This window comes from Microtus pennsylvanicus, chromosome 3 (genome assembly GCF_037038515.1).
Source record: "Microtus pennsylvanicus isolate mMicPen1 chromosome 3, mMicPen1.hap1, whole genome shotgun sequence".
Classification (NCBI taxonomy): Eukaryota; Metazoa; Chordata; class Mammalia; order Rodentia; family Cricetidae; genus Microtus; species Microtus pennsylvanicus.
In genome coordinates this window covers 111,246,194-111,260,930 of record NC_134581.1, presented here as the reverse complement: position 1 = coordinate 111,260,930, position 14,737 = coordinate 111,246,194, and the positions used below count along the sequence as shown (strand labels likewise).

Genomic DNA, 14,737 nt, shown 5'->3' with positions numbered 1-14,737 from the left:
AGCCATACAAAAAACTCTGCAACGTTCTACAATGATGTGTCTGGTCCCCCAAGAAAACCCTTTTCCTAAGGTCAGGTGTTTAGACAAAAGCCTTCATTCCCTCAGGGGCTTGAAGAAAGCTTCTGCTTTCCAAAAAATGGAGTCATTCTCTTTATCTCTAGAGAGAGGAGTGTGTGGCCCTTCGTTACTTCTGGCTGTGGAGCCTAGTAACTTGTCAAGCCAATGCTAGCCCCTAGGCTCCCTCAGTCCCTGCTCACAAGCCTACTATTTCTGGTTCCCAGTTAGCCCTGAAAATCTTTCCTCTGTGGCATATCTAAAACTTTTACCTCTTTTTAGCAATTAAAAATAAAGTTCTTGTAAGCTTCAGGGAGTCAACTTGGACACACCTCTCACTGGAAAATGGACTGAAGATAAGTACCGTCAGTCAACACGTGTTCCTGAGGGAGGGCTCTTCCTCTTTCCCTGGTCTTGGGACTCCACTCCCCTAGTTACCAGTACATGGGCCTAAAAGTTGCACATGTACATCTAAAAACAAAATTTCCCCCTAAACTCCTTAACATTATCTTCTGCTCCAGTACATCCCATCAAATAAAGGCTGCAAACTGCTCCAACTGCCCCGTGCGGGTCCCTAGTTCCTACAGAGCCTGCGCAGCAAGTGAAACAGCCAGACTTGGTCAATTCCAGCCTTATGGGTCCTCAGTGATGGTGCAGCATCAAGAGAAAGGAATCACAGAGCATTGTGTCGCTCTTTGTCATTTATTATCAACAAAGGACTGGGATATTTCAAACCTAGGACACAACAATCTTCTGAAGTACCTATTTAACATATCAAAACTGGACCTGACAGCCAGATTCTCCCAGCATTCCTGAGTCCCTGCCCGGAACTCTCCAGCCCAGGTTCTGGGCTGCCCTTCCCCCCAGATATTTTGGTTACCCACCACTTTTGGACCTTTGGCCTCTTGGCTGCTGCACCTGGTTCCCCTCCTCCTTCTCTCGTCCCATTTCCTTCTCCTCACACAGCGCCAGCTCAGTCTGGCTATGTCCACTCTGGACTCTCCCTAATATCCTTGCCTCTGACTATGGTCTCCCACAAATTCACAATAACCTTTCTCCTCCACCATTTAAAAAAAGTTTTATTAAAACCAGACTGAGTGAGGTAATCCAGGCCCAGAAAGACAAATATAATATGTACACACTCAAAAGTGGCTTTTAGACATAAAGCAAAGAGAAACCAGACATCAAACCACAACCTCAGAGAATCTAAACATCAAACAGGACCTTAGGAGAGACATACATGGATCTACAGAGGAAGGGGAAAATAAGATCTGAGTAAATCGGGAGCATGGGAGTCACAGGAGACGGTAAAGGGGGAGAGGGGAGGAAGGAGGGGAACAGACAAAAATGTATGACTTAATAAAAACAGTAAAAAAAAAAATCCAGCAACTCATTTCTTTGTACCTGTTGAATTCCAGGAATATTAGAACCCCACAGATAGATCTGTCCTTATTGGGAACACCTCTGCACAGTAGGAGCAAGCGTGGGCACAGATAGATCTGTCCTTATTGGGAGCACCTCTGCACAGCAGGAGCAAGCGTGGGGCACAGATAGATCTGTCCTTATTGGGAGCACCTCTGCACAGCAGGAGCAAGCGTGGGGACTAGATCATTCCCTCAAATAATGACTTCTGTAGGGACACCTTGCAGAACCAGAATTGAGAAAAGGAGCAGCCAGATACTGTTGGACTAGAACTGCTTGATTATGAAGATGTCACCTCCTGTCGCTAGTACTTCCTCTGTTTAAACCTAAAATTCGTGCGAGTTCCCTAAATATGGACTTCAATGCTTAGTTTCTGCCTTCTCAAATGACCACTCTGATTAAAATCTTTTCTTTAATTTCCACTTTTCTTTTTCATGGTTCTTTGGGATGAGAAGCAGAAACGGCCATGTCAATGATGTCTCTAGAGTTACGGCCATTTGTAAAGCACCCTGCTGAATCTGGCCTCTGCACCTGGGTCCTCTGTAAGAGCAAGTGATTTTAATCATTGAGCCATCTCTTCACCTCCTTTCCCCCCAGGAACTTATTCATGTTTTAGCTGTTATAGTGTCAAACCTAGAGCTGTCTCTTTCTTTCTCTCCCCACTCCAGGCTTTTCCAGGAGCCCCTGCCACAGCCAGCTGGAACTCTTGCTGCAGCTGCGCTATTGCTGGGATTGCCACTCAAGGTCCAGAAGCTAAAATTCGTGGCACTAAATTTCAGGCATGATAGAGTCTAGCCTCTTCCCTTACGTGGCCAAAGACTTCTCCAGCTCTTGTTTGATGAGCACAGCCAAGTTTTCCACATTGCTGTTTTCTCTTAGCTGTGCCTTGGGCTTTGGCCTCCTTGACATGGATTCATGCAAGTCCTTCTGTAGCTTCTGCTATTTTTCCACTTCTCCCTGCAGTGTCTTTTGGATCAGTTCAGCCATGGATAAGGTGAAGGCCTACCAGGAGGAAACGAACCCTGGGTCTCAAACACTAGAAGGCTCCCGAGCTCTCCTTTCAGGGCTTAAGTTCTCCCTTCTATTTAACCAGAACAAAAATCTTTAAGAGTAAAATAAAAGCAAAACTTGAAAATTGCAACAACAACAACAACAAAAGAGATAGTAAAAAAATAGAAAAATACAGGGTCCAGAATACTGCCTGACACACAGTAACACACATGCCTTTAGTTGCCTTCTCCACCCCTTCCCCATGTAGACTTACACACACACACACACACACACACACACACACACACACACACACACACTGTTACACATATGCCCTTAGTTGCCTTCTCCACCCCTTCCCCATGTAGACACACATACACAGTCTCTCTCTCTCTCTCTCTCTCTCTCTCTCTCTCTCTCTCTCTCTCTCTCTCTCTCACACACACACACACACACACACACACACTGTTACACATATGTCCTTAGTTGCCTTCTCCACCCCTTCCCCATGTAGTCACCCAGCTCTGCTTGTGGATTGCTTTCTCATAAACACAACAGAAATTGAAATACTATGCTTAGCTTTTCTCATTTCTATAATCACATAAATTGCATTTTAGAAAGAAGAGAAAGGAAAGATTTTCTCAATTTTCTTTCCCAGAAAAAAAGTTTGAGTTTGGCGAGAACTGCTTGGTATAAGTTGTTGTCAAAGTTAGTGATTTGATTAAGAATTTTGAACAAAAATGGACCTGATGCGTTCTTTAAAGACCCAGAAGAGTCCAAGGGTCTCACTAAGAATATTCTTTTTAGATAAAGATCTTTTCTTTTAACACTAGAATTTCATAAATAAAGGAACGAAGTGGAAGGGATTTGTGGCACATTGGAAAGCATTTGTATCCTGGGGTGAAAAAGGTTAAGGAACAATTCCAGTCTTAGCTTTAGAAACACAGCCATGTACCCACAGACCTCAGCAATTTCCTCTTCATGCCACACGGAGATGTTTGGTTTCTCAGCAAGCCCAGTGGGAGCAGAGTATTCCCAAGCATTTTAATCTGCTTCTAGTGACTTTAGTATGATACGCCAGAACAACTTCTTGTTTTGTACTTTTTCTTTTCAAAGCTTTCCGCTCAGCCGTTCAACGCACATACACAAGACCCGAGTTGAGTTGCCGGCACGCACAGTGGGCAGCTCACAGCAGTCTGGAACTCTGGCGCCCTCTTGTGGCCGCATTTGCAAATGTGTGCATACACTTTAAAAAAAATCATTTGTTAAGTTGCTGTGAGATACTCTCCCCAGGTAACAGTGAGTGGGAAATTCATCTCTTTGCTGGTCTGCACAAATGAAGAAATATTTGAATAGGGGGTTTGCTCCAGTTACTAATTTTTAGATATCTCTGCACTGCAGGCAACAGTTCCCCAGCTGGTCCTCTATTGACTAGTTGGACTACGTAGCCACTTCCTGTTGCAAAGACACGGCCTGCCATAGCTGGGAGAGCCGACTAATTATCCTGCGTGCATGACTCACCCACCCTTCCTTTTACTCATTCTCCTCATACCCTCTCTTGAATTTCCTCCTCAGGGTTCTTCGTTCTGCTGTTTCCTTCTTGTTCCAAAGACTGCTCACAGACTCCCCAGTCACGCCTGCCTCTAATGTCTCCCATGACCAGTTGGAATGCGCATCGTCTTTAAACACGAGTCCCTCTAGATTCTGACCTAGCCCAGAATTTGAGCCTGGAATACAGCTTAGGAACTGTTTAGGGTGGTTCCTTCATTTTTACCAGAAGAAAACAGATCTAGAGATCCTCCCCCAGATTGAGAACTCCAGTCTCCTAACTCCCCATTCAGTGTCCTTCCCACACGCCCTGATTTCGCTAGGTCTCCTCTGCTGCCCAGGTATTTTAGTGTGGCCGCACCAGCACAGTTCAACCAGCTGTGTGCTGTGACAGTTTCTGTCTTCCGTCATCTAGTCGGTGTTGATACCGGGAAGTTAATTCCTCCTTTTCAGCGCCAGTTTCTCCAGTTTGGGGTATAGTGAGAGTAGCCACCAAGGGCGTCTCTGTACCTGGCCTGGACTGTGGTCATAATATGAATTAATGTTGGTGATGATGAGTGTGGAAGGAGGCATTGTGTTGTCTGTGTGTCTTCTTTGGCAGCCTCCTGCTCTTCTCTTACCTTCCTCACCTTTGGCTCTTCCGATGCCTTTACAAACATCGGTTTGCTTTCTGACTTTGTCTTAAGGTCGGGAGGTCTAAATTTTATAGTATTAGAATTAGTCTCAGAGGAGAAGAGTAACTATGGCCTGCCTAGTTGAGATGGTATTATGAAACAGAAATGGACGATCCTTCCTTTAAGAGACAAAGTCGTTTTATGGTTAGATCTAAACTGTAGGAGTAAAGTTTGATTAAATTCGTAGCTATTAGGTGCCTTGAAGTACAGCTGGTTGGAGAAGGGAGAGCTAAGCTTGGGCTTAATGGCCTGGGAAGATGCTTGGTGACAGACCGAGGGAAGACCTGAGGTCTCATGTGGTGCGGATAGGATATACTTAGACAATAGCTATTTCATGGCTGAAAGTCTAATGTTGTCATTGGCTTTGTGTTTTGTTTGGTTTGAAACAGGGTTTCGTTCTGTAACATGAGTTGAAAAAGGCAGTCCTGAAATTGAATTGGAAACTTAGCTAGAAGGGTTGCTCTCAACCTGTGGGTTGTGACCCCTTTGGAGTTGAACAATCCTTTCATGGGGGTTGCCTAAGACCATCATGCATATCTGATATTTGCATTATGATTTATAACAGTAGCAAGATTACAGTTATGAAGTAGCAACAAAAATACTTTCATGGTTGGGGTCCCCACAACATGAGGAGCTGTGTTAAAGAGTCACAGCACAGGGAAGGTTGAGAACCACTGCTCTAGAGTTATCCAGATATAAACACTACAGGAAGTACATCCAAGGTGGGGAGACCAGCACAGAGAAAGGCAGGAAGGGGAGAAGGTGTGTGTTGGAAGAGATGATTCACCATATAGAGATATGAGTAGAGACTGTGGAATGTATCAGGGCTTGGAGGGCAGTGGTTGCCGTGCTAATGGGCTTGGATAATAGTCTAATGGCGATGAGGACTGTAAAGCATTTGAGCCAGGGAATGGTATGCTTAGATTTGTTATTAAGGTGGAACAGATCTGGTCAGGCCCCTAACGTGGATAAAGAGGTCTGGAGGCTAATGTTCAATCAAAAGTTTCAGCTTGCCTTGCACGATCTGATCCAGACCACCCCGCCCCCGGCCTCTCTCCCACTTAGTGAGTCTCTGAAAAAAGGAAAGGTGCCAAAAACCCAGTTGTGCCTTCTTGGAGACTATTGCAGCTTCCTCCCCGGTTGCTGCCAGGTGCCAAAGTCCCTGCCTGAGTGCTCAGCTTTTGACTGTACTTGGGCACAACACGTCATTACTGCTTGCCTACAACCTATACAGCCTTGCTGCTTTAGTTCCGAGGTGTGGCTTCTCTAGCCTCCATCTCTGGGTCTGGAGAATTCACCTGGGAGCTGCTTTGCTTAATATACCTGTTGTTCCAGCCCTGATGAAAACAGGGTCATGACGTGGGGGACCATCTCAGGAGCATGGTGATGAAGATGATGGCTGTATCTCGAACAAACTGAATATAAGATGCCCTGAAATACTATCGTATTAATATTGCAGGTGGAGAGACAGTAATCTCTTAATTTTGCTTTCCTCATGCCTTTACTGCAGCAGGTTCTCCGTGAGCTTTCTGATCTCACTCACCACAGTACCGCTCCCCTCCTCTGTCTGTGCTTTACTGTGCGGCCTTGATTATCATCTAGCATATTCTTTGTTTTTGTCGTCGACTACTCATATTGCCCTCTTTATTGTTACGGTTTGAATATAAAATGTCCCCCACAGGCCCTGAACATTGAACATTTGGTCCCCAGCTGGTGTAACTGTTTTGAGAAGTTGGGCTTTTGGAGGTAGATGCAGGTGGCTGAAGGTTTAGAGCCCGTTTGCTGTTTTGCTCCCTGGTGTGCTGTGAGGTAAGCAGTAAATATGCCTTTACCTTCTCACTGTGACGGACTTTATCTTTCCAAACTGTAAGCCCAAATAAATCCTTCCTTCCTTCCTTAAGTTGCTTCTTGTCTTGTCTTTGGCAGAGAAAATTGCCTAATAAGCACATTAAAATATAACCTGCATAAGGATAAGACATTTTATGTTTTCTCCTGTGTCTCAGTAAACATTTGAGGAGGGAGAGACAGAAAGAGGAGAGAACATTGAAGAACATAGGTAGCTGATTGTATGGCCCATTGGGAGGGAAGTGAGACGCTAGCTCCCTGCAGATAACCACGTCTAAGCAAGTTCCCAGTCCTGTCCACTCTAGCTCCCTCTGGCACGCCTCATCCCTCTTTCCTTTCCTCTAAGGAAGGCTTCTCTTTTCCTTTCCGGTCTGTTCAGTTTCACAATTTTATAATGACTGTGGTTCTGATTCCTGACAAAACAAACCTTCTGGGAATCTAACCTATAGTTTTAGAGGACACAAACAGACACGCTGGTCAACTCCTGGTTATTTTGTTTATATATGGAACTTTTTAAACAGCTGGGCAAATTGGAGTTAAGTAAACAAAAAAGTACACCTTTTCTTCAGAATCTGAGTAGCTGGTCTTCAGATTTCCCACCATAGTTGGTAGAAGAGAAGAATGTGTAAACTTAGAATATAAAAACGAATTTTAAACAAGTAATTTTGACAGATAATGCTATTTCTTTTATTGTGTTTCTTTCTCTCATGTTTCAGGAAAAAAACGAACTTACTTTTCCAAATGAGTATTTTACATGTACCTTTGATTCCACCCCTGAAGCCCCAACTACTACAATGTTAGCTCATGGTTCCGGGATTCACTATTGGAATGGGGCCCTTGCCATTCTGCTCCTGCCCTAGTCTTTCTACTTTCTGACACACGGCACTGATTATAACTATTCTGTCTTCACTTACACAGAAGTCCTCTGCAGACTGTGATCTGCCAGAAGATGAACCCACAGCATAGCAGTTAGTAGGACTTCATGCCAGTGATTAATATACTACTTATCACATTACACCATTCAAAAATCTCTCTTCTTTCCTTCAGCCCGTGGAATACAACACCAACCCATTTTGATGTTATTTCAAGTACTCTATAATTTCATGCAACATGCTTTTGTCAAACTCACTACCTCATCCTTTATGCTTTTTTAAAATAAAGATTCTGGCATATAAAAGTTTATAAAGAACAGTCATGCCAGGATCTTGTTTACCTGGACAGAGGATATCTCTTCCTATGTGTGGCATTCACATCCCTCATTGAATGAACCCAGGCCATGAACTTCAGCACAACTGAAATTGATCATGTTAAAAAGCCTAAAATCAGGTACCATCTGGCTCAGTCAACAGAGCATGGATCCTTTAAAAAGTTGAAAAGTGCTTATACTTTAAGCCAAGTCACAAATTCTTCAAATCATATTGGTATCCTCATCCATACTGATACTTCTTGTCCTCTGAGCTCACTGTGGACACTTACACTGACATCTTGAGTCATATTTTCTTTGTCTAATATTTCAGGTCCACCTTGCTATTTAATTCTGTTTTAAAAATTATGTATTTAATTTATGTACATCAGTGTTTAACTTTCTTATATGCCTGTGTCAGATTCCCTGGAACTGGAGTTACAGAGAGTTTTAAGCTTCATGTGGGTGCACCAGTTCTCTGGAAGAGCATCCAATGCTTTGAACCACTGGACCATCTCTCCAGCCCACACTATTCCATTTTTAATTTAACCAGTGTAGCTCCTATGCATATTATCAACACAATTAGACAGACCGTCTGTATACATGTTGCTGCTCTGTCCAGTTACTCCTTTGCCTTTTTTGCTTACAAAGGACACTGCCTACACTCTGAGAGCAGGCAACACAGTCACACTTGGGGGCAGAGAACTGTGTGTTTCTGTTGTTGGGGAAGGGAGTTCTCTTTTCCACCCCGCTTTTAACAAGGGAGAATTTCCCCCTTAACTCTACAAGCCCCTTAATATCCAGCTTTCTTTTCTTAAAGCAACGACCTACTTCGTGAGCGACAGCTTTGGGTCCTTGTTTTTTATTTATTTGTTTATTTATTTATTTTTGGTTTTTCGAGACAGGGTTTCTCTGTGTTGCTTTGGAGCCAGTCCTGGAACTAGCTCTTGTTAGATCAGGCTGGCCTGAAATTCACAGAGATCTGCCTGCCTCTGCCTCCCAAGTGCTGGGATTAAAGGTGTGTGACCACAAAAAGGGAGTAGCCCCAAAATATGAAGGGCTGCTTTCCCAGACAAGACCTACACCACTCTGAGAGAACACCAGTATGGTCTGACATTCTTCTGACCTCTGCTCTCCGCTCTACACTAGTCTACTGACAACATGTCACTTTCTTTGGGGGTCACTTTCTTCCAAACCCCCATAGCTAGTCTCTCAGTAGAGATGTGTAAATGTCACACAATTACACCATTTAAAACTGTAAAATTTACTGAATGTGAATTGCATCTCAAGTTTTTTTCTTTTTTTTTTCCTTTTTCTTTTTTCTTTTTTTGGTTTTTCGAGACAGGATTTCACTGTAGTTTAAAGCCTATGTAAGGAAGGAACGTTTGTTTTTTGCTCACAGTTTGGAGGTGCACAGTTCATCATTTCGGGAAGGTATGGTGCAGGATGGAGGGGCAGCTGGCCCCACTGACCCATAGTCGGAAACCAGGGAGATGCTGGTGCTCGGCTGCGTCCCTCCTTTTGTATTCATTCTGGCACCCCAAGCCATGAACAGGGCTGGCTATATTTGCCGTGGGACTTTCCTCATCAATTAAACCTGGAAACATCACCATAACCCAGCCAGAGACATGTTTCCCTGGAAACATCACCATAACCCAGCCAGAGACATGTTTCCCTGGCGACATCACCATAACCCACCCAGAGACATGTTTCCCTGGCGATTGTAAATCCTGTCATGCTGACACCAGGCATCCAGCCTCCTCCTTCTGTTTGGCATAATTCGCTATCACGGGTGCTCCTGGATAGATCCTGTTTGTCGTTTGACGTGGCTGTCTCCAAGGTGCCTGTGTCATGTTTTCTGCTGCTGCTGCCTTACATGGAAATGCATGCACCGTGTTGCAGATACCGACTGCCAGTGTTCTGTCACTAATCCTCAAATTGCCAGAGCAGGGCTTTGTCTTCCAGTGCGTGTTGTCAGTAGACTAGTGTAGAGCGGAGAGCTGAGGTCCAAAGAATGTCAGACCATACTGGTGTTCTCTCAGAGTGGTGTAGGTCTTGTTTGGGAAAGCAGCCCTTCATATTTTGGGGCAACTCCCTTTTTGGGGGTCACTTTCTTTCAAACCCCATAATGAGTCTCTCAGTACAGATGTGTAAATGTCACACAATTATACATTTAAAACTGTAAAATTTACTGTATGTGAATTGCATTTCAATTCTCTCTCTCTCTCTCTTTGGTTTTTCGAGATAGGGTTTCACTGTAGTTTAAAGCCTGTCCTGGAACTAGCTCTTGTAGACCAGGCTGGCCTCGAACTCACAGAGATCTACGTGCCTCTGCCTCCTGAGTGCTGGGATTAATGGCGTGCGCCACTACTGTCCAGCTGTATCTTAATTTTTGAAAGCAGTATAAAATGGTACAGTTCTTAAGCTTGCGAAACCAAATTTGTGTATGTTTCAATAGTGAGCTCCAAAGGGTGTTAGCCATGAACTCTGGCGCCAGCATGGCACATACATTGGGCATTTACCATATGCCAGCAATACTACGGTAGTCTCAGTCACGAATAGTTCTTGGATTATTTCCTTCTTGTTTCTTCTTCTCCCTTCTCTTGGTCTCTGTGTTAAGAAGTCTGTGGTGCTTCTTAGACTCTGCAAAGGGAGAGACCTTATGGAAACAAACCCAGAGGGTGTCATGGGAGGTTAGAATTGAGCTGCCACAAACCTAGGAACCTCAGGATCTAAGTGAGAAACCTAGAAATGCTTCCCAGTTTCAAAGGGGCCACAGTATTGCTGATACTTTAAAATCTTTCAGCCATCAGACATTTGAGACAGGTGTATGGATATGCACCACATACATGCCTGGTACCCACGGAAATGAGAAAGGCCTTCAGATCCCCTGAAATTGGAGTTACAGATGTTAGGGAGCCATTGTGTGGGCGGAGGAAATCAAACCAGTGTTGTTTTTTTCTTTTTTTTTTTTTTTTTTTTTTTTTTGGTTTTTCGAGACAGGGTTTCTCTGTGGTTTTGGAGCCTGTCCTGGAACTAGCTCTTGTAGACCAGGCTGGTCTCGAACTCACAGAGATCCGCCTGCCTCTGCCTCCCGAGTGCTGGGATTAAAGGCGTGCGCCACCACCGCCCGGCTACCAGTGTTGTTTTAAAAACAAATCACAATCTTACGACTTCACAATAAGACTGGGTTAACAGCCTACTAGCTTGGAAAGGCTGAGGAGCAGCCGGATGTCCTTTCTCCTTATTCAGTGCCACAGAAAGAGATCATCTTTTCCACCATCCCAAACCAAAACAGCCCTGCTTCCTGTGTCTTGTGCGTTTCTCTATCTGTTCTGTTGATTCCCCCTTACTCTCTATGGCTACTTCCTGTCAACAAGTTGCTGGCTCTGCCTCCTCACCTAAGGTTGACTTTATTTAATTAACCCAATTTTGGGGTTCATAGTGTGGTCAAACCAGGGTTCTCTGCAATAGCGACAAGTACTCCTAACCACTAAACCATCTCTCCAGGCCCAGGAATACATTTCTTTATGGCATCCAGCTTATGATACTTTGTTACAGTGACTCCACAAAACTAATATTATTATCTATTCGTGTACAAAATATTGCTTATTCTATCCAATAAACTTGCTGTTCTTTATACTATCAAGGCAAAGCACATTACAGGACACACACATTCAACACTCTAAATCTAAACTTGAGGTGAATGATGCTAAGGGAACAAGACAATTACCCCAGCCTGGCTGCAGCTGGGTCCCAGCTCCCACTGTGAATGTGCTCCTGAATGTGCTCACAAGTGTGTGGGTTCCACACACTTCTACCCTGTCTCTACAGCAGAGAATTCATACAATGGTTTTGACATTGCTTAGCTTTTGCTTGGCATAGTTGGTTCTCCTCTATGCTCAGTAATTCTTACACACAGCAGCCAGTGTGGGCCCTGATTCATGACCTAGTTCTTGCTTATAAGGGGAGGATCCAAATGAACGAGAATAAATTGATGCTGGTTGCTTTCAGATACTTATTAATTAAAATGAAACACACACACACACACACACACACACACACACACACACACTTCTCTAGGGAAATTCAGATCCCCGAGAGTACAGGAAAACCCTCCCAAGGATTCTCACGCTTTCCCTGAGAACTATGCTCCTTCCTTTCTGATGAACCCACGGAACAGAGCTGTGCTCCCGTGGTCCCCATCCTGCTTTGCTTTTCTGGGATACGGTTCATTCCTCCAGCCCAATTTCCCTTCTCAGAGAGGCTGCAGGATGCTGGGATTGCTTTCTCCACGGCAGCTGAGTGCTTCTGGGACACTAAAAATATGACTTATGGAAAAGATCTTAATCCGGTGTTCTCATGACCTAGTGCAAAGTCGTTACAAAAACAACTCCCGTTAACGGAGCCTGTGAGTTGAGAACAGGATAGTAAGAGGCCAACAGGAAAGGCTGATTTGCATAAATCGTTACAGGGGAGAAAAATCCAGCAATGTAAATCTAGATGGCTGTGGTCTTACTTCCCAAAATGCTGGAGTAGGAACTGGAAAACCAGAAAACCACTTCTCATGATCTGTAATTTGGGGGAGGGAGAACAGACACACAGTGTTTGGACACCTTTCCTCAATTATGCTATAAGCACATTTTGTTCTCAGATTTCTGGGAAAACTAGCAATTCTCCAAAACAAATTCAAGATGGATTTATGCCCAGAGGTGAGTGGATTATAACAAAGAACCTTTATCTAAAGTTTATCACATAAACAAATATCACAGTTGATGAAGCATAATAAATTTATTCCACCAGAGCTTGGGACAAGCAGACTTGGAACACAGTGACCTACCCCTTACGCTAGGACAGGACGACAGAGGCAATATCTCCTCACTTAGCTGCTTCTCCCAGGCAACTTTAAACAGTTTGTTTGCTTGTTCTGATTTTTTTTTTTTTTTGAGGCAAAGTCTTAGTAGCCTAGGCTGGCCTCAGATTCACTATGTTGCTGAGGATGGTCTTGGATTCCAAGTTCTCCTGCCTTTACTTTGAAAGTGTTGGGAGACGCTAGCACATCTGGCTTATCCCAAAGCAGCCTTTTAGAATGTTCTAGGAAAGTATTGTCTCCCAGTTCTAATGGCAGTGAGCATATGTGTGTGCCGGATTATATCCATGCTATGTTTGTGTACCTCGTGAATCCAGGTGCCTGTGGAGCCAGAAGAGAGGCTTGGATCCTCTGGAACAGGAGCCTCCTGACGTGGGCTCTCAGAACCAAACTTAGGTCCTCTGCAAGAGCAACCATCTCTCTAGGTCCCCAAAGTAACCTCTGAACTCCAGATAATCCACCCACTCTCAGAGTCTGGTTCTCTCTCCTGCACAGACTAAAGAGTTTGTGGTATTGGGGAAGAAAAGAACATTTGAATCTTGGAAGGCCTATGAGAAACAAGCTATTATATTTTCTTCACTCTATTTTTTTTTTTAATGTGAGAAACTTGAAAAACTGTTTTGGTTTCTTGGATACCTAAAACTATTTGAAATTGACAGTATTGATCATATCTGATATACTTACAAATGGTAGTCTCGTACAACAGCATGCACATCACAAAGTACAGGCACACAACAGCTTCTCTCTGCGTTAAAGGAAGCCCACGGGGCTCTTGGAGTACACAGTTCCTTGGTGGAGTTCTCTAGGAATGTGCAATAGGACAGAGAGCAAAAACAGAGCCATGCCGTGGGCGTGGTCCAGGGTGTATTTAGGTCGGGTACTTGTGGCCGTGGGCGTGGTCCAGGGGGTATTTAGGTCGGGTACTTGTGGCCATGGGCCTGGTCCAGGGTGTATTTAGGTCAGGTACTTGTGGCCGTGGGCCTGGTCCAGGGTGTATTTAGGACGGGTACTTGTGGCCTTGGGCCTGGTCCAGGGTGTATTTAGGTTGGGTACTTGTGGCCTTGGGCGTGGTCCAGGGTGTATTTAGGTCGAGTACTTGTGGCCGTGGGCGTGGTCCAGGGTGAATTTAGGACGGGTACTTGTGACCGTGGGCCTGGTCCAGGGGGTATTTAGGACGGGTACTTGTGGCTGTGGGCATGGTCCAGGGTGTATTTAGGACGGGTACTTGTGGCCATGGGCCTGGTCCAGGGGGTATTTAGGACGGGTACTTGTGGCCATGGGCCTGGTCCAGGGGGTATTTAGGACGGGTACTTGTGGCCGTGGGCGTGGTCCAGGGGGTATTTAGGACGGGTACTTGTGGCCGTGGGCCTGGTCCAGGGGGTATTTAGGACGGGTACTTGTGGCCGTGGGCCTGGTCCAGGGCGTGTTTAGGACAGGGTACTCGTGGTAGCTTTAGTGTGCAGATGCTTTGCTAACACTAATTCTGCATAACAAAACTGTGAAAAACTGGAAAGCAATAGGCCCGACTGCCTGAAACAAATTAGAAATATATCTGGGTGTCCTTGACTCTTCTGTTTTCACTCAACCCTGAGGTGTTGTCTACTGTGGATGCACACCGTCGCAGGACGTGGGGACTCTCTTGTTTGCTATCATGATGGAATGCGCTAGCCCAAGACAGCAAGATTACGTTTGTTTCTCAGACTTGTAGTGAGCAGCATCTACCAATATGTTGCTCCTGCATGCAGCCTCCTGTAAACGATCTGTCACTGATAAGGACTCTCTCTAAGTGTGGCTTTTCAAATTGGTGACTTTCCTATCTGGGAGCTGGCTGGATCCCTGTGGCTTTGTCTAGAGAGACCAGCCAATCATTGACAGTAACTGGGTCACGATGCTGCAACTTCAGTTCAGGAGTGGTTTATTTACGACACCAGAGCTGGACTACAATAGAAGCAAATAGATTTAGTAGTTGTACTGGGTTGTTATTCCTTGGCCTTCACATCTAACAGGTCAGGGGCTGAAATAGTTAGGAGAACCAGTACAACTCTTCCAGAGACCCAGAGTTCAGTTCCCATCACCTACAACAAACGGCTCACAACCACCCAAAACCCCAGCCTCCAAGAAACCTGTACTCACGTGCGATGAAAAATAAAT

At 44.7% G+C, this 14,737-nt stretch overlaps 1 pseudogene; it reads right to left on the bottom strand.

The window, feature by feature from the left end:
• Window positions 1-2,095: 2,095 nt before the first annotated feature.
• On the bottom strand, window positions 2,096-2,463 carry LOC142846874 (prefoldin subunit 6 pseudogene; annotated as a pseudogene).
• Window positions 2,464-14,737: the final 12,274 nt, after the last annotated feature.